General features: G+C 33.7%; 1 protein-coding gene and 1 long non-coding RNA gene across 6 annotated transcripts in view; both read left to right on the top strand.

Moving 5' to 3' along the window:
* LOC147835365 (uncharacterized) overlaps nt 1-18,913 on the top strand; it is a 34,629-nt gene extending 15,716 nt beyond the window's left edge. Inside the window, exon 2 of the long non-coding RNA XR_015499744.1 lies at nt 17,264-18,913. This is a non-coding gene — a long non-coding RNA (uncharacterized LOC147835365). The remainder of the gene's footprint in view (nt 1-17,263) is intronic.
* The window catches only part of adcy5 (adenylate cyclase 5), a 153,921-nt gene that overhangs the window by 40,412 nt on the left and 93,421 nt on the right, over nt 1-20,088 (top strand). The window lies entirely within an intron of this gene.

Genomic DNA, 20,088 nt, shown 5'->3' with positions numbered 1-20,088 from the left:
CTGTCTCGGTCTTTAAGGGTTAAAACCGTTGATATGCAATTGTTCATGGTATGATAATCGTGCACGTTCAAATCGTGATAGACCGTCATACCGGTATATTGTTACAACCCTAGTTCTATTCATATTGTTATTTTAAATAGGGAAGAAAAATCAAGTATATTTGACTGAGCTTATCTTTTGCAGCTCTTGGCTGGGGGACTAAATGTTCCCAAGTTGTTCTAAAGTTGTTTTTTTTCTTTCTTTCTTTTTTAAATGTATATCTTTTCGGTGTTTCAAATCTCTTGTACTTTTCGATTGTCCTCTTAACCTTGCTTCATGTTACTATCTTTAACATCCTATTTTCACATTCCCACTTGTTCCCGTCTGCATTTCTTTCACTCTAATTGTAAAAGAACTAAAGGTTGCAATATTAAAGCTTCACGATTGTATTTCTTTTGTAATGTCACTCAAAGTTTTTTATTTTTTAAAGATATGATTGACAGCCTGAAAACTAGAGCAATTAATAGGTGGGAGAATAACACTGACACAGCATTTTGCCATTTACAGGAGGACTGGAACAGTGAATTATGGGTTGGCAGCTTTAAATAATGAGCAGACATAATTTTAATGCCATTATTGTAATTACAGCAAAAATAGGAGGAAAAATGTTACTTTGCTCCCCTCTCCTTGCGTTTTCAGCTCTTTGTGGAGAATGATGAGTGAGAGGGAGATATCTATATCAATCTTGTTTTACTGGATGAAGAGAACAGTAGCGTTTGGAACACAGTTGTGCTTCAATAAATCTGCTGCACGCTATTTATCTGTGAACATTTATCTGACATCGTTTAACACCAAAAGCTGAGTCACACTCAAGAAACTGCATGTCTAAATGCCATACCTTTTGAGGAAATGTTCTTGTCTTAATTCACTTCCGGATTTTCTGTCTAGTTCGCTTTCATCCATTTAAGCAACAGGAAAGAATTAAATGGCTTATTCGCATCAGATGGAGCGATCTGCAAATGTGATTTAATCACTCAACCTTGTCATGGTGAATTTGATGTGCATTTCATCATCACAAAGGAAAGTTTCGTGTTCATTTCATTTGAATTATTTTCTCTTTGTTGTTTGGAATTTATTTTTTTAACCACTTGATCTTTTCGCTTTTGCTCTTTTTTTTCAGTTTCTCTCATGTTATTTTATTTATTTGTTTTTATTTTTTGAGATGAATTAACAAGTTCTCATACATGGCTGTTGAATATGAGTTGTGTATGTGTGTACATAAGCCATTATGGATGAATCTGAGTGTATTCACAGAGCGATTGCCACAGCAACTGAATGATATTTTGGCGGCCCTGGTAGCAAAAGCCTCTGCAAATAATATAGACTGCAGTGGAAGGAAAAACTGGAATCTTAGACCGTTTTAGTTGAAGTTATATAAAACATGTTAACCTAATATGTTAACTTAGTGCTGTTATTAAGAAAGATTGCAAAAATCAATGCAACTGATCATTACTAAATATTGTGTGTAAAAGATAGTCAGAGTTGCATTGTTTTCTAAATAAAAAAACAAGTTATTTTGAATAAAGGTAGGGCTGGGTGTTATTAAACAATTAAATATTCTCTGTATTTTTTGGGTTAAATTGTGATCTTTGATCTATAGCAGTGGTTGCCAAAGTAGGGGTCGCGGGACAATGACAGGGTCACTTAGTGATTTCCAAAAGTTTAATACATTTTATAAAACTATTAGAATTACCATATTTTATCCATAACCCACAAAAGGTAAAAAATAGGTCAGCACCAATTAACCCCCATAGAATCTTTTAGTTTGTTCCTACTGTGGATGTCAATGCCTGCTTTCTTCAAACAATATATTAAATATAGCTTGTTATATTTTCAAAAGGAGAAAGTATTTCATTAAAGTTTAGAAACACTTGAGTGTGAGTAAATGGTGTTGACATTTTCATTTTTTTGTGGTGAAGTATCACTTTTTAAAAGATTTTTAGATGTTTGTGAGTCTTAATTAATAATTGCTATTAAATATTACACTGTTCATACGGTCATGAAAAACCTGGAAAAGTCATGGAATTTTGAAAAGTTTTGGAAAAACAGAAAAACCCACAAAGTTTTGGAAAAGTAATGGAAAACAAATATCCGTATTCTTGAATATAGGTTACAGTGTCTCCTCTAGGATTTTTTCCCCCAGCTGTGGCGGCAGGCCTTTTGCACAGATCTACCAACTTCTTATTGCAGTATTTAATGACAAATGTTGTGAGCGCAGTATACAAGTCGAGATCGCATTTATGTAATACGAACATGCAAATCTCTTTGCTTGCGCTTATTTCCTCTGTTCATGCACAAAGCTTCTCGCACAGCCACAAATATACTCTGCTCAAGTGCAGATTTTCTTGTGCGCTCTTAAATAAACGCTGCTAAAGTGTGATTTAGTGCAATTCTGTAACGAGTATGTCTCCAACATTTATTAGATTGGCTAGGATTGTTTTTGAAGGTCAGAGCGGCATTAAAGCATCCTGAAGTAAAGTGAAATGGCCATAAGCTCCAGCACAGAAAAGTCTTTGTTTGTTGTATGCAGAGCCATAGACCTGTATCTATAAAGTATAATTATGGAAACTGTGTTCATCTTAACTGAAAGCTAAATCGTGCTTGCGGGCTTAAGCATCATGCACCAGTCAGTCAGTCAGCATGTCACCTTAAAGGGTTAAACAAATAACGCACAGGACTACTACGGTTACTGAAATTTTGCGCTGTTATAATTCACTTAGCTTTTAATACAATTTGGTGCGATTTATTCATTTCTTGTTTGTAAAGGCTAATACAAATAAAAAGTGAACATAATTTTTTGTATTGTTTTAATTAAAAAAAACAAAAAAGTTCTACTTTGCATATTCAGTTTACAGAGATTGGGAGGTACAGACATAATTTTTTAATATTGTCCATATCGATATCGGAATTATATTGAATCGACTTAAATTAAGAAATATATTGTGATATAAATTTTTGCCATATCGTCCAGCCCTAGAATCTTAGTGTTTTTTTGGTTTTTTTTTGCCTTGAGCAATACCAAAACATGCAATATGTGGTTGATTATGCTGTTAATGCCTCACTCTGATGTTTCTCCTGCAAAGCGCTTTTAATGATATACGAGGAGTCAAATGTTTAATGCATATAAAATTATTATTATAGAGCTCATCATAGTGTGACTCTATCATTTAACATAACCATTAGAATTGTGATTTTAAAAATATACTTTTTTTGAGAAGAATTCTGAAAAAACAACACGGTCTCATTGGGAATACGTGCTCAGGGCTACACATTTGGGAAAGTGCAAATATGTTCTCTGGCATTGTGTGAAAAACAAATTCAATGAGGTGGTATAAAGCCTCCAACAACTTCTTTTCCTTTTTGCTTTATGCCGCTTGCATCAGTATGGATGGGAGACATGGAGGAGACCAGATTTCAAGTCTATAAAAAAAAAACTAAAAAACTAATTTCAGTGAAATTGCAGTAAAAGGTTTGCAATGTATTTAGCAATGTGCTTTTCTCTTCTAGTTTGCTTTTCTAGTTTGGTCAGTTGATTGCAAGGTGAGATATTACGCACAAGAAGGATGCGTAAATGGCAAGTATGGGGAGCAAACATGGCCTACCAATACATTTGAGATGTTCACAGCTACCTATGGTGGATTTACGAGAAATGGCACATATGAGAAACATGGCCCAGTAACGTATTTGGATTGTCAAAATTGCACATGGCATAATGGATTTGTGGGGAAAAAAACCCCTCCAAGCATAGATAGCCCTGTCCACATGCTTTTTGTATTCTAAAATGTAGCCCTGGGTAAAAAAAAAAAAAACTATTGACATGCATTGTAGTTTTTTTTTCTTTTTGGACAAATGATTATCACATAGAATAATCAGTTTTGGCTAAAATATACCACTTGAATATTTTTGTTGTTGTTGTTGTCAATAGTGTAGTCTGAAATATTGATGTAGGATTATGATTGTCATCACATAGAATTGGCTTATTTGGATGAACTGTCTTTTTAACATTGCAATGTACTTTGACAACAACAAAAATACATTATTAAATTAGTAGGAACAAAATATTGCATGACTGTAGCTTTACAACATTCTTCAAAATATCTTCTTTTGAGTTTACAAAAAAGTATTTCAAACAGGTTTGGAACAAGTACAGAATGGATAAATCAATGGGAGATTTTTGGGTAAACTAGCCCATTAAGGACTGTAGCTGTAATGTGTGAATAATTCAATGATTCAGTTAAGTAATTACTCATTGAAAGACAATAGTTGCCACTTTTTAGCAAGACAATGTACATTAATAAACTTAGAAGGTCTGACAGTAAGTAAAACTGAAAGGAGTCATCCTCGTTTACAGTAGCTGCCTCAATTAAAAAAGATTGAGTCACCAGACTATCTAGCACTAAACTCCCTTCTCTCTCTCCATTAAATGAAGCACTCACTTGTACTCGTTCAGTTAGGCGTCACGTCCAGCCGACTGTACAGTTGCCTGGTTACATGTGAACTGGTATGAAGGATTGTGCCAGGGCTCGAACATATGAAGGAAACATTGGCTCAGTGGGACCAATCTGGCAGCGAGCCCCCTCCTGCCCTCTGCTCCCCCTGCTCGCCTGGCCCTCTGGGCTGCTCTTTCCATTGTCCTCAAGCCAACAGTTTGCATTTTTGAGAAATCTTGTAATTAGGAAAGCAAGGAGTGCAATGGCTTTGCATTTATTGTTTACTTTGAGTTGTGTTAGGACAGAATGAAAAATGTGAAGCTAAACTTCATTCAGGTGAATGGCCGAATGAATGTGGTAAAGGTGTTTTATAGTGTCTGCTGCTTCAGAAGCATTAATTGACAATTTAATATCAAAGAAACACAGCATTAGTAATCAAGTCACTTACACTGAACAAAAGCAGGTAATTTTTTAAGAGCTGTCACTGAATTGTTTACCGATTATTGAGCTAAAGCTTGACTACAAAATGATATTGCAAATCAAATCGCAAAATCTGTCAAAAAAAATCTCACTGAGTTGTTTTCCCCAAATCACACAACCCTAGTTTACACCATTAGTTCATTTATTTTCTTTTCAGCTTAGTTCCTTTATTAATCTGGGGTCGCCACAGCAGAATGAACCAACTTATCCAGCATGTTTTTATGCAGCGGATGCTCTTCCAGCCACAACTCATCTCTGGGAAACATCCACACACTCTCATACACTACGGACAATTTAGCCTACCTAATTCACCTTCACCGCATGTCTTTGGACTGTGGGGGAAACCAGAGCACCTGGAAGAAACCCACGCTAATGCAGGGAGAACATGCAAACTCCACACAGAAACGCCAACTGACCCAGCTGAGGCTCGAACCAGCGCCCTTCTTGCTGTGAGGCGACAGCACTACCTACTGTGCCACTGTGTCACCTGCCCTAGTTTACATATTGTATAATAACATACATTTTCATTACAGCGTATTTTACCATAATACATACAAACATTGTGTACAATAGAGAGAGAGAGAGAGAGAGAGAGAGAGAGAGAAAAGGAAACGGCAAAATTCCAGTAAATCCCAGAGAATACAAGGTTATATCAAATTGTTCTTATACATGGTTTTGAAGATAATTTATTAAGACACCACATGTTAGTGAACTTTACACCCAAAATCTTACAAATTAATTATTATGTAATGTAACACATATTTTGCCTATTGTTAAAAGAAGGAAAGAGTGATTGTTTCCAATTAATTGATATCAGTCGTCTTGCCAAAAGAGATGTAAAGGCAGTCTTGTTAGTTATTTTGGACAAATTATTATCATAACATGGAGTTGTCATTTTGTTTGCTGATATATTCTTTTATTATTGCTGGCTACTTTATTGACAGCAAAAAATAAAAAATAAAAAAATCAATGTGTGATTTAGGGCTGCACAATATATCGTTTCATCATTGAAATTGCAATATGCAAATCTGCAATATTCTACCATCTCATATTGCAGGATCTGCAATGTCCACATTTTACATTTAATTACTGAATATCTGTACCTCAATATTATTAGACTCCACCAAAAACCATACAGTAAAGAAACCTCTGTTTTTATCCATTTCTTTCTTCGTTCTGCTGTTTCCATCTGTGCTTTAATTAGTTTAGTTTATTTGGGTAGATGTTTGGATAATATTTTATGCAGATGCACTCCCCTACAAAATCATCCCAATCGATGTACAATTATGAATTCTTTACAATTATGACTTTATCTTAATGTGAGTATTTTCCAATTTCCTGCAGCCCTAGTATGATTATGACTATCATCACATAGAATTGTCATTTTTAGCTGAACTATCCCTTTAACATAGCAATCTACTTTTTTGACAACACCAAAAATATGTTCGTATACAATTTAGAACTTGGATTTAGATAAATTTGGCTCTCTTTGATGTTTGCCAGACACTTTGAACTCTTAAAAGAGCCGAGTCTAAACTCCACGTTTGAGGAATGTCATTAGTGTGTCAACAGCACGGTTTGTAGACAGACTGTGTACTCTGCGAGACCCTGGTTCTGCGAGGTTGAAATTCTCATGCCGGGCTTAACTCTGTGTCTGGTTAGCCGTGCTCCACATTAGCAGCTTTGCCTGAGCTCAGTAATGGGGGCTCAGAGCACCTGAACAATACGGCCCACTGTCCAAATGCTTGTCCCCCTTGACCGTAATCCACAAGTGATCAAAAGGTGAAACATGTGAATTAGCCAAAGACATTACGAGTTTAATGAGTCTAAAAATAGAGGATGTATTTTCAACCTCAATTGCAGCCGTTGCTACAAACAGCAATTCAAACATTTGTCCTACTATTGCATAATTGTTCATTTGAATTTGTTGCAGTTAGAAAACGTCATATTTGTCATATTAAATTTTGTATTCAAGACTAGATTGAGTCAATTTTATGGTTAAATACTAATTCGGGTGTGACGTGGTGGCGCAGTAGGTAGTGCTGACCCCTCACAGCAAGAAGGTTGCTGGTTCTACCCTCGGCTGGGTCAGTTGGAGTTTCTGTGTGGAGTTTGCATGTTCTCCCTGCGTTTGCGTGGGTTTCCTCCGGGTGCTTTGGCTTCCCCCACAGTCTAAAGACATGTGGTATAGGTGAAATGGATAGGCTAAATTGTCCATAGTGTATGTGTGTGTAAATGAGTGTGTATGGATGTTTCCCAGAGATGGGTTGCAGCTGGAAGGGCATCCGCTGCGTAAAACCGCTGTGGCGACCCCAGATTAATAAAGGGACTAAGCTGAAAAGAAAATGAATGCATCATACTATTTTGGCTTTTGTACAGCAAAATTTTACATTTACAAAAACTCTGTGTACTTGCTGTTTCTTTATAATTGTTTGATTATTTACTAGCAATTTCTGTACTTTTTTTGGAAGCTCATTTACACCACTAAATTTTAACAAGTATATTTGTTTTTTGTTTTACATTAAGTTTTTTTTTTTTTATGTGTCTGTTCGTACAGTTTTTTTTATCCTTTTTTGTCTTTACCAAAATTGTGATAAACTAGGACTGCGCGATTATTCAAAAAAAGATTGTGATATTAATTTGACCCTAAACCCATCATAATTCAGCTTTTCAGTTATTCAGCCAATTATATTTTGTATATCTTTTATTAGGAATGGGTACCGAAACAAACTTTATCAGTTTCAGTGCTACATTATAAAAGACCAAAGTATCAATAAGCTCTGACTTTAATAGTTCTGCTAACGGTACTGGAGAATTATTGATGAATAAACATTACTTACAGTAGCATAATTTAATTGACCAACCTTTTAATTTAGGATATTTGATATTTGTCTCAACAGTCGGCAATCTCACATAAGAAATGTTTGTGTTTCCGGCGAGCACATCAAGTATAAAAGCCTTCAAGTCTCATTCACACTATGAGTGACTTGCAGTGGCAAAGCGACAAACAAAAAAAAAAAAGGAAATTTGTTATGGGCATCACCATATTTTTTTAAATTTATTTTGGACAATAAAGTTTTACTACTACTACTACTTAAAAAATAAATAAATAATTTAACAACAGAGAGCGAGCTACTTCTGGCGACACTCCATCTACACGAGCGACAGTGACTGTTGGCGACCAGGTGGGCGTGTCGAGCGATGCAACAAAGTTGAGAATCCTTCAATTTTATGCAAATAAAGAGCGACTTTCTTGAGTGACAGCCAATAGGAACAACAGTGGAGCTCACATGATCCTCTTTCTGCTCACTCTGAGGCCAGTTGTATTTTTCTTGCTGTAGACCTGTTTGCAGCAGGTTGCCACCCAGAACGACAGACAGTAACAAAGTCACTACTAGTGTAAATAAGGCATCACAGTTCTCGACTGGGCTCGCACTAAGAGCACACACATAGCTTGCGACTCAGACTCTTGCACACACAGCTCGTAAGCTTGCGGAGTGAACCAAACAAGTGGTATTTCCCAAGTGCTCAGCGCCAATGCCTGTTGCAACAAACGCAACCAGTTGTTTTCTTGTATAAGCAGAAAAGCAAGCAAACTGGCTAAGTGACAGTATCTTTCAAAAGTGCATTAACTGAAGAAAGACAAATGGAAAGCTTTTGACTGCCTAGCTACTAATGTTAACATTACATTAGTAGTCAATCCCCTAAATTAGTATAAGTTAATATTAATAATTAAATAAACACACATTCGGTTACAATGAAAACAGTATTCTTTTTCTGCAGAAGCCCAAATGAATTTTAAACATTAAGAAGACTTTTACATCAGCTGTATTTACAAATATAGCATATGAACAGCCTCATAATAAACTATACTTATTAAAAAATATATATTTTTGGGTGTAAGATGCTCAGAAACTGAATTAAAAACTCTGAAAACACTGTGAACTCATTTATGTGAATGCGTTAATGAAAAATAATAAAAATTATCTAATTTAACTGCATTTTGCAACTCAAAGAGGGTATTTTCAACTGCAGGGAGCACAATAAACCAAGAAGGATCCCAACTTCTGCCAGAAAAGTCAAACATGTTGATTTTTATAGTTAAAATATGATAATTAAAAATAATAGTTAAAAACAGATTTTCCTGATTTTCCTTCAAACCATTGTACATTCTTTTACAAGAAATAAACGATTTATTAGTTTTACAATTATTGGTTTCATTTTATTCTAAATTAAAGTGTTGTAAATTCTGTTAAATTTGTTTTTTGTTTTCGTAAAAAAAAACAATACAAACAGTACCGATAAGAGAACCGTAAAGTACCGAACCACCAAGTGGTATCGATAAAAGTAGTAATATCGTTAAACCCTGAATACCCATCCCTATCTTTTATATATGTTACTCAGCAACATGGGCACCTCCAAATGGTGTTAGAAATGTCACATACTGCATTTATAACATGCATGTGCATGTCTACGAATAATGTCTACTTTAGTGAACAGAAGCTGCATAAGCTGTGAATAACAGTTAATAAAGTTGTAAATAACATTCAGTTTGTTACACAAAGTGAATGTTTGGGAGCCGAGCTGGAAGTATGATTTTTTTAAGCATGTATGTTTTTTTTATTTTAATTTTTAATTTTTTATCTTCAAAGTAACGGGAGCCATGACATGAACGCACTCGCCAGTGAAAGTGAAACCAAAAGCATGCGCATCATTTTAATTTTTATCATCGCATTTTAGAGTTATGATTATGACAAGCTTTTGAATAGGTTTTTTCTTTCATAGCGAACACACTGTTGTGTATGAAAATAAATGTTTACTGGGTTAGTATACCTACTCCAGTCTATATAATGTTGAATATAATGCAAGAGGAAATCTGATAATGACAAATGTATTCATTACAATACAATAGTTGTATTTAGTCATCACTTTATTGTGCATTAACAGGACATTTAAATTCTGTTCAAGTCCACCATCCCAAGTCTATACAAAATTTAGCGTTTTAACTAATTATAGCGCATAGACCTAATATTATTATTGTTGTTTTACCTTATGTTTGAGAAATAACAATAATAATATCCAACTCATATTAACCTTAATTTTACATCTACAGTATTGCGAGAAAATCGTGATCTTGATTTTAGGCAAAAAAAATTGTGATTTTCATTTTAGCCAGAATCGTGCAGCCCTAATACAAACTAATTTAGCTAGTTATTAAGACATTAATCTATACATTTCAGGGTTCAACGCTAAGGATTTTTTCTACTGGCCTGATCGGACCAGTGGTTCAGATTTTTACTTGCCCTGCCAATATTTTCACTGGCCCTACCAAAAAAAAAAGTTAATAGCTATTTCTTAGACACAGATTAAAAAAAGTGTCAAAATGTTTGTAAATCTAGAATTTAATTATAAGAAAAAATGTTAATAAATGTATAATGAGCAAAATTCAAAGTTTTATGCAAACAAAATTAGCAAAATGTGCAGGTTTTTTATTGCAAAACAAAAGATGGCTGACCTGCCAAACTGACAAGTCAAACATCACTTCATTTTTTTTTGATCGTGGTATACTCTAGTAAATGTCTGCTTCCAAGACAGTTGAAACAAATGTTTTCCTTTAGCATCATCACTTGATGTTGCCACCATGTTGCTGTCTCTTCGCTGTACTGGTTGTTACGAAAAAAAATAACATGCTCACAACATCCAATCAGATAAGAGGAACCGAGAAGGTAGCATTTGAAGGCTTAAAAACACAAACGGTTTCTCGATTCTGACTGTACGCAATTGACAAATAGTTACAGGCAACTTTATTGACAGCGCATCAGTGGCCCAATCGGGCCAGTAACGATCCTGTCTACTGTCCCGAGCATCTCACACGCTGGCCCCGGGCCATCGGGCATTCCTTATTGTTGAGCCATGCATTTATATTTATGAGGGGTAAAAAGACAGATTCATGAGAAAAATAGTCAGATATAATCTGCAGTTGACTTTACTACTCGCCATATGAATGTATTTTGTAGGGAATATAAAACATAAACTCACCTGGAAGATAAAGTTTGAGGGCGACGACTAGTTTTTTTCTAAATATTTCAAGTTTGTTTCACAATTCTGACATCATTACAAGCAATTGTGTGTTTTTATTATGCAATTCTGAGGAAACAAAGTTATAACAAAAATTTATTTTCTTTGGTTTTTCTGCTTTAATGCTAACTGCATATGATTATTTTCCATTTTATTCCATCTATTTTTAGCAGCGTTCATTCTTTTGTTGTTGAACTCTATTAAAGTTTTTCTTAACCCAGACACCACAAAACCGGTCAGAAATTTTAGCATATGAGAACACTGAGCACTGAAACGGCTGGTTGAGTGACAGACATGCCATGTTTTGACATATTGCTTGTGAAATGGATTGCTTGTATTGACTGAGAATGACAGATAGTCTTGTTAATGTAGACTAGAGAATAGCAGCATTAGAATTCATTACTTCTCATTCACAGATTTTCTCTCTCGGAGATTCCCACACTCCAGAATTGATGCCATATGCACTTGCGGCCAAGAAAAATATCCATCTGCTGTATTTTAGATTTGCAGGACGCTTTTAATTAACGCTTGATTTCTTTTTCTTTTTTTTTCTTTGAGCTTAAGCACAGCACTTTCTTAGTCTTTTTAAGAAGAACCCCAAACAATGTTGTTTGCATAGTGCTTGTTGGTGGAGTGGGATTGAGACTCCAGTGCAACTGAGATGAACCATTTCATTTAGTCTTGCATTTTTTACCAGATGATATTATTTTTTTCAATATAGAAAGCATGAAAAATCAAGCTTTTGTTACACACGCCTTCCATTTAAAGTATCTGTAGCTTTTTTTATAGCAGCACGGAGGAACTAGCTTAAAGTATTGATGCTAAGAAGTACATAAGGAATTCAAATGAGGGTTTTCAATATTGACAGAAAATGTGTATGTTGTGGTGATACAGTTACACACAATTCCTTTTAAAGTATAGTATTTTATAGTCATTGCATACTGTGCATTAGTTAAATAGTCTTTGTAATCACAATGCATTTTTGTTCGTCAGTGTGTCAAGGTTTCTTTTCCCCTTTAAGCAACCCTAGTGTTGTGATGACGTTGTTTGTTTTGGTTTCACGATGGTGGTAGTGGTGGCTATGGAGAGCCATATTTTTTTGTTTCAGTTAACAAGATTAAACGACACATGCATTTGTGTGCTCGAATAGAAAGTGCGTCTGTGACAATTTGTTGACCCTTTCTACAATGTATGCGAATATATAAGGGATAATCAACTGATTGCTGCCGTTAAAGGAATTTACATGCACTTACATAACAAAGCTGTTTATTATCCTGCTTTTTCTGTGGTTGTTTGCTACTATATATATATATATATATATATATATATATATATATATATATATATATATACACATACATACATACATACATACATACATACATACATACATACATACATACATACATACATACATACATACATACATACATACATACAGGGACTGAACAATGAAACTGAAACACAATTTAGTGTTGGAGGTTTCATAAATTTGACCAGCCTGGTGGCCAATCGTCATTAATTCCACCAGTAAAGCAGTCACAGTTTTGAGCATGCAAAATTCTGTCATAGGGTGCTGAAAAAAGGGGCAGGATTAAACAAGGTGATTGGACATTTAAAAAGTGAGCAGTTGCTGCATATTTTACATTTCTGTTCTTAAAGGTCATGTTTTGATCTTCTATTGTCTTGTGTGATGCGATTTTGCTGGTCAAAGTTCACCAAGCTTGAACGTTTAAATGCAGTGACATGTTAAACTTGTCACAGGAGCCTGTGTTTCTGGTCTACCACATTCACATGTGTATGAACGGAAGTCAGTAGGGTGAAAAGTGCAATGTGACCCCAGCTTAACCTTTTGATGTACTACAAGGGTCTAAAGTGACCCGTTTAAGCTTATTTTTTCTATATCTATTTTATAGCTTGTGCATCAAAGGGTTAAGAGCGTGAACGTTTAATTCACGGAGTAAATGTGTTTTTGTTTTCATTTCATTTAGATAGTTGCTTTTATTTTAAATTTATGTTGTATTTAACTTTACCCTAAATTAGATCCCTATTTACCCATATAATTTTTTTGTTGTTTTCTATTTGAAATAATTAAGAATATTTTTACTTATTTGTTTATGCTTCTATTTGTTTGTTTAATCATTTATTTTGTTTGGTTATATTTGTTTAATTATAATGTATTGGTTTATTTGTTTACATTTATTTATGTACAGTATATCTGTAAAAATAAAATAATTGCAAATAAATAAATTAATAAAACCCTTTTATTTATTTATTTATTTATTTAAATTTTGTTTAATTTTCTCAGGATGGTTGATTTTATTGCAAGTTTATGATGTTAACTTTTTACCCTAAATAAGATGCATATTTACAGCCATAATTTTATTTTTTTGCTGTATTTTTTTTCCTATTTGAATAGTTTCCTTATTTATACATTTGTATATTTGTAATAAATAATGTAGTGTCATTTTATTTATTTATTTATTTTTTCATTTTGTTTGGCTGCTTTTATTGTAAATGTATGCTGTATTTACCTGTTTAACCTAAATTAGATCCATGCTTACCCTTTTTTTGATTCTATGTTATTGTTTTTTCTATTTGAAATTATTGGGAATAGTTTTCTTTATTTATGTTCCTATATTTGTTTGTTTTATTGTTCATTTATTTTATGTGGTTATTTGTTTAATTATATATGTATCTGTTTATTTATTTGTTTTATGTCTTCATTTTATTTATACAATATACATGAATAATAATCACATATAAATGAATAAATCAGAGTAATTTCATTTATTTTTATTTTATTTGGACAGTTGCTTTTATTTTGTAAATAACTGTACCGTAGTTTAGATCCTCATGTTTCCTATGATTGTTTTAATAGGGAGAGGAAAAAAAAAAGAGAGAGAGAGAGGACATTTGCTGTGGCATATGCTCCATCACTGTTTCCCAGTGCCACAGTTATTAGCACTAGCACACTGCGGGCTCATTGGAGCACATTATTAACACGGGAAGATGTTTTGATGAGCACAGGCTCATTTGGACTGAGTTCTGTGTTTTACCGGCTCTTTCATCTCCAGGAAACAGACAGAACCTGTTTTATCGTGCTGAGGTCGAGGTCAGGCGCATCGTCTGCACAGTCACACGGGGAAGGTCATTAGTACACTTCAGCGGAGACATTATCAAAGTCAAGATGGGTTTTGTGATTGGTCATGACCTTCTGGGCTGCTGGTGCTCAACATAGAATGTCAGAGAATGTGAAGATGCATGTTTTCATCATAATAGTGATTTCTTTAACAGTATAAAATAGTGATTTTTAATAACTTTTACACTAGAATTAACTTCAGATTTTGTTAAACAACTAATTTGTACTTCTTTTAATAAACAGTTCATATGTACGTGACTAACACCATTTCATAAGTTTTGGAACAGAGTGTTTCTGTTTCAATCTTAAGGCAGGAAGACACTGCAGAAGTTTTCTTTACCTATCAATTTTTGGGTTTTTCATAAGTTTTTTTTAAAGGTTAATATAATTTTTTTTTTTTGAAAATACACTTGTGTTTCTTTTGCATTTAACAATTTGGGTCTGCAGATTTCAATTAAGTACATTTTATTTTATATTGTTTTAATTTTCTGCACTGAGCCATAAATCTCCTCTTCAGCAGCACTTTATTGGATTTTTAAAAAAATATTTATGTGATAAAGGTTTTGCAGTTGCATATGTTTATTTACAATTTGGCTGATTTTGTTTTTGCCCACAAATGTTTTATTTAACCAAAAAACATATATGAATTGAGTGATAAAAGTCAAAGGTTTCTGAGAATCTTTTTCACTGAAAAAAATAAGCCAGAACTTCAAATCTATATTTATTTTCATTCATTCATTTTCCTTCAGCTTAGTCCCTTTATTTATCAAGGGCACCACAGCGGAATGAACCTCTAGCTTATCCAGCATATGTTTTAAGCAGGGGATGCCCTTCCAGCTGCAACTTAGCACTGGGAAACACCCATACACACTCACATTCACACACACATACACTATGGGCAATTTAGCTCACAAGTTTGTTATGACTTGTTTAACGGTCATTGTAATCTTAAATCCTTGAAAGTTTTTAATATTTAGATTTTTTTTTAAAATATATGAACATTTATATGCATTTATGAATGTATTATACCAGGGGTGTCCAAACCCTGGAGGGCCGGTGTCCTGCATAGTTTAGCTTCCAACTTCCTCCAACACACCTGCCTGGAAGTCTAGTATACTTAGAGCTTGATTAGCTGGTTCAGGTGTGTTTAATTGGGATTAGAACTAAACATGCAGGACACCGGCCCTCCAGGACCGAGTTTTCACATCCCTGTATTATACCATCTTTGCGTCAAATTCAAACAACGTATTGCCACTAATGTGAGGTGTTTCTAATGCAGTGTCTGGGGCTGAGAGTAAATCTGATGGTATCCTCTCCTCTGGCTACTGTCATCAGTCTCCCACTTTTTTTTCTTTTTTCTGAAAGTCTTGATAACACCATTATGAAGCTTTTTTTTTTTTTTTTTTAATGATTTTAGCAGATAGGATTGTAAAAAAAAAATAAAAATTGTACCATCTCATTCACTTTTACTCAACCATGATGCCTTGCACTACTAAGGAACACAGAAATGTGAAAAAGGTCTATACCACACATCTTTGAACTGTGGGGGAAACCGTAGCGCCCAGAGGAAATCCACGCGAACACAGGGGAGAACATGCAAACTCCACATAGAAATGCCAACTGACTCAGCCGGGGCTCGAATCAGCGACTCTCTTTCTGCGAGGCAACAGTGATAACCACTGAGCCATCCTGCACATTTATATATATTTTTAAATAATGCCATGTTTTACAGTATGATGAATTATTTATTTAAAGCAGGACAATACAAGTATAACCTATAATACAGTACAGTATATTGTATAATAGTATAACTAAATAATAGACAACTAATAGTTATCGTCACCAAAATTTAGCAAACATTTTTGTATTACATTAAAAAATGAGTTTCTACAAACTAGCCATTTAGAACCAATTTCAAAAAGGATATGTTGAGGATATGTGTAAATGTGGTATTATTTTTAAAACCTAAATAAAAATACATGTTCGAAATCCTAGTATATTTTAAAAAATAATTCATTCAATTGTTTAGTCAAATGTTTTAATAATTTCCTTTTATCACTCTAGTATTCATATATATTTTTTGTTGAATAAAATATTTGAGGTTTAGAAATCTAGTTTTAAATTTTATACAAAAATGTTTGCTAAAGTTTGATGACTGTATCTATTATTTAACTCTCCGTTTTACCTGTATTTTCTTGCTTTAAACTGATAATTCAAACTAAAATAAAATTATTATTTTACATTTTAATGCAAATGTAATTAAATGCCTCTTTATTTCTATATATAGACCTTTTTCTTAAAACGCAAAATTACCCATTATGCTTTGTGTGTATATGCAAGGAGATTGCTAAGAACTTCCAGTCGGCAGCTGATGCGTATAAACAGTCACATTTGGACAGCTTTGAAATTATAGTTTTAATCTGTTTTACTTGCTTATAACGTCTTTGAACTAATACTCTTGTCGATCAGCAGCACCTCCTGGACTGGTTATTTAATAAAATGCAATCTAATGGGATAGAAAACGACTGCTGCAAGGAATTTTTCCCTCGTTGTCAGACGGCATCCTGTGCTGTTTAAATTGAGCCTCGTCATCACTAAAGTCAACATTTTCTCTTACTTTCAAATAAATAACCAGCCCAAACAAATGTAATTCACCATAATGTGTTCGTGGCACAGTACGTTAGGGTGTGTGTGTGTATGTGTTTGTGCGTGCGTGCGTGTTTGTGTCAGACATCACACACACGCATAGCCTACTGTTAACACACTGATTAAAATGAAGTGTCACAGTGAAAATAAAAAGTGCCATTTTAAAATGACAAAAAAACAAACAGTGGTAAATACAAACTAACTAAATGAAACATAAACGGCTCCCAATTAGAATAAACATGCAAATCAGCCAGAATACTATCAGTAACATACATTTATTGGTCATTTTTGGAAATTGCATGGTTCACATACCTTCTAGTTTCATGCCAGTAATACTGGCGAGGAACAAACTTCACCAACTAGCAAAAGTAAAGGAAAAAAAAACCTTGAGAGAAGCCAAGCTCAGTTGGGCATGACTATTTATTTTATGGCCAAACTTTTTGTGCAGAGCTGCAGTGTAGGTGCTGGAGGTTGGAGAAAGCTGGATGTCCATCATGGAGAAGCTGCAGGTGGTAGAGGTCACCGGCTGGTGTGCAGGCTGGCCCTTTCGGATCAATGTGAAGACTCTTCTTTAACTGGGGTCTCACAGGAATTAGTCTCATGCTCTCCTTCTCCATGACCACCACAGCAGCTGCTCATAATACGGCCCGGTCCAGGACCATGGAAACCTCTGGAACAATAATAAAAAAGACTAACATAAGCGCAGATGCCGTTCAAATTATATTGTCTTTTGGGAACCCGCCTCCCAAATCTACATGGCTTTCTGTTTGTAATATATTTGAGCAATTCCAGCGTTATGGATGTGACATTTGCAGTAAAAACTCAAAACATAATTTCACACAGAAAGTATATGTTGACATTGTATCGAAACTTCTGTTTATATTTTCCAAAATAGCTCACCACAGAGTTATGGTAGCAGAAAAATATCATTATGTAAACATGTTTTATATTTTAAATTAGGAAAATAAACATGCGTTATGGATGTGACAAAAAAAAGTTTGCGAATTTACAATGGACAACAGATTATTTAGAAATTCTGACAGTTAAACTGCACAACCCAAAAGAAACAATGCTCATCAAACAGGTATGAATCGGCTCACTGTGGAATTATAATGATTGATTTTATTTTATTTGACATTTTTGCATTTATGAAGAAAAAGTGTCGTTATGGATGTGACACATTTCCGTTATGGATGTGACAGCTGTGAAATAGCCACTTGTGTGATTTTGGCAAATTAAATATAATAGTTTGAAATACTGACAGATACATTTACGAGTATTTTTACAGTACTGTAAAATACTTGCTAACACAAAAAATGTAGAAACGGTTTGTCTATTTTGGTGAAAACTAAATTATTTTTTATGGCAAGGTTGACATTTGCATGGAATTGCCCATTTACATAATATTTTATTAATACCAATTGGTCACCTAAACAAATTAACAGCATTTTTCCAATATTTTGTTATTATTGTAGTATGCAAATTGACAAAAATAGAAATTTTGGGTGAATTATAGTTTTAAAAATGTCCTTTCATTACATTGTCTGTTAGAGCCATTATAAGCTACAGCTCAAATACTTTTATTTCAAGCCCTGTGAAAGTAAACAAACAAAGCTTTACCAATCTATCAAATATTTAGCGTGTTTCTGTTCAGCACACTTTCTTTTGTTAGTGGACATCTATTATTCGATATAGCATTCAGTCATGTATATTCTTTTCGTGCTGCTCTTTGGAGCCTCTGGCATATGAAACACCACTGTAAAGCTCCTGTTATTTTCAAGCCCTGTGTCTGTTGTTTCTGCTTTCATTTCATCATTCTCTATAGCACAAAGTCACTGTGAAGTGGAAATATGCTGTCAGTCCATTAACTCAAGGACTGCGCACTGTTATGGGTATAAGGTCTTTCAAAAACATGTCTATGAAAATCCTCTTGTATATAATTGGCATTTTTAAGGTTGGTGTGTGACGTATTTACTTGGCTCACGGTTTTATATCATGTAGGCTCACAAAAGGCTTGCTCTAATTTGCTGTAGAGAAGAATTTCAAATTGTAATGGCAAGTTTAATAAAAAAAAAAAACGAAATGCAATTTAAAGTAGGAAAAATTTGTTGTTGTTTTTGTTTGATTGTTTATTTATTTGTTTGATATTTACACTGAAAGAAATTACTTTGGTGTAGTAAATTCTAATACATTTACACTCATGATTTTTCAATTGTAATATTAAGTGTCAAGGATTACTAGAAGTTTCCAATTAAATATTTAATATTTACACATTTACTTGATGTAATAAAGGAAATGAGTAGAAAGGGTTGAATATTATTGTTCATTTACTTATGATATTTAAATTTAATTAAGATTAATTTGTATTTTAGATATTTTCTAATTGTTGTAAACCTATTAATTAAATTTTATAGTATGTTACTCATTAGATTAAAGATTAAGTAGCGTCTGGAGTACATTTTTAAGTTTTGAGGTTACAACCTTGCAGAAGAGTAGTACTCATTGTTTTTTGTCTTGGCATTATTATTATTATTATTATTATTATTATTATTATTATTATTATTATTATATTAATTAGCTATATCATTAATATTTGATGCTTCACTCAGAGAACCATTGCTGTTTAAACGAGATCTGAGATCAGTAAGCATAGTAAATATGCTCTTGGGTTTAATTTACTTAATATAAAGTGAAATAACACTTAAGTCAGTGGAAATGTGTGTCTTAATTAAACTAAGTGACACCAAATTATACTAATTTGTAACTAATAATCGAAATCCCTCCCATTTTGAGGCCCACTGCATCGTGACAAAGGAGTGCGGTTTCCCTGCCCACCAAGTTGATTGACAGCCGCGTATTTACATCTCCGTAGTAACTCATGACATGTGTTCTACATGTTTTTAAAAATTATTTTTATTTTTTTTTAATTAATAATTTTCTCATCATTATTGTATGATCATGTTATTTATCGGGTTATTTAATTCATCTGTTAATTATAGTGGTTTTATTCCTTTATGATTTTTGTATTTCTGTATTAAAAAAGCACAAAGAAAACAATACTATCATTAAAGTATAATAGTTTTAGTTTTAAATCATGATTTTATAATTATGATAACAGTCAGTGTTAATTTAATAAACAGTATACATTTTATTTTATTCATTTAATGATATGTGTCCATCTATCAATCAAACATCTAAAACAGGGGTGCTCATATGTTTTCTTATGAAGGGCCACAAACCAAACTTGATTGAGTGTGGTGGCCAGAAGACTAA

This window comes from Danio rerio, chromosome 9 (assembly GCF_052040795.2).
Source record: "Danio rerio strain M-AB ecotype USA chromosome 9, GRCz13ab, whole genome shotgun sequence".
Taxonomy (NCBI): Eukaryota; Metazoa; Chordata; class Actinopteri; order Cypriniformes; family Danionidae; genus Danio; species Danio rerio.
The sequence above is the reverse complement of the archived record's forward strand: the minus strand, read 5'-3'. Positions and strand labels throughout refer to the sequence as shown.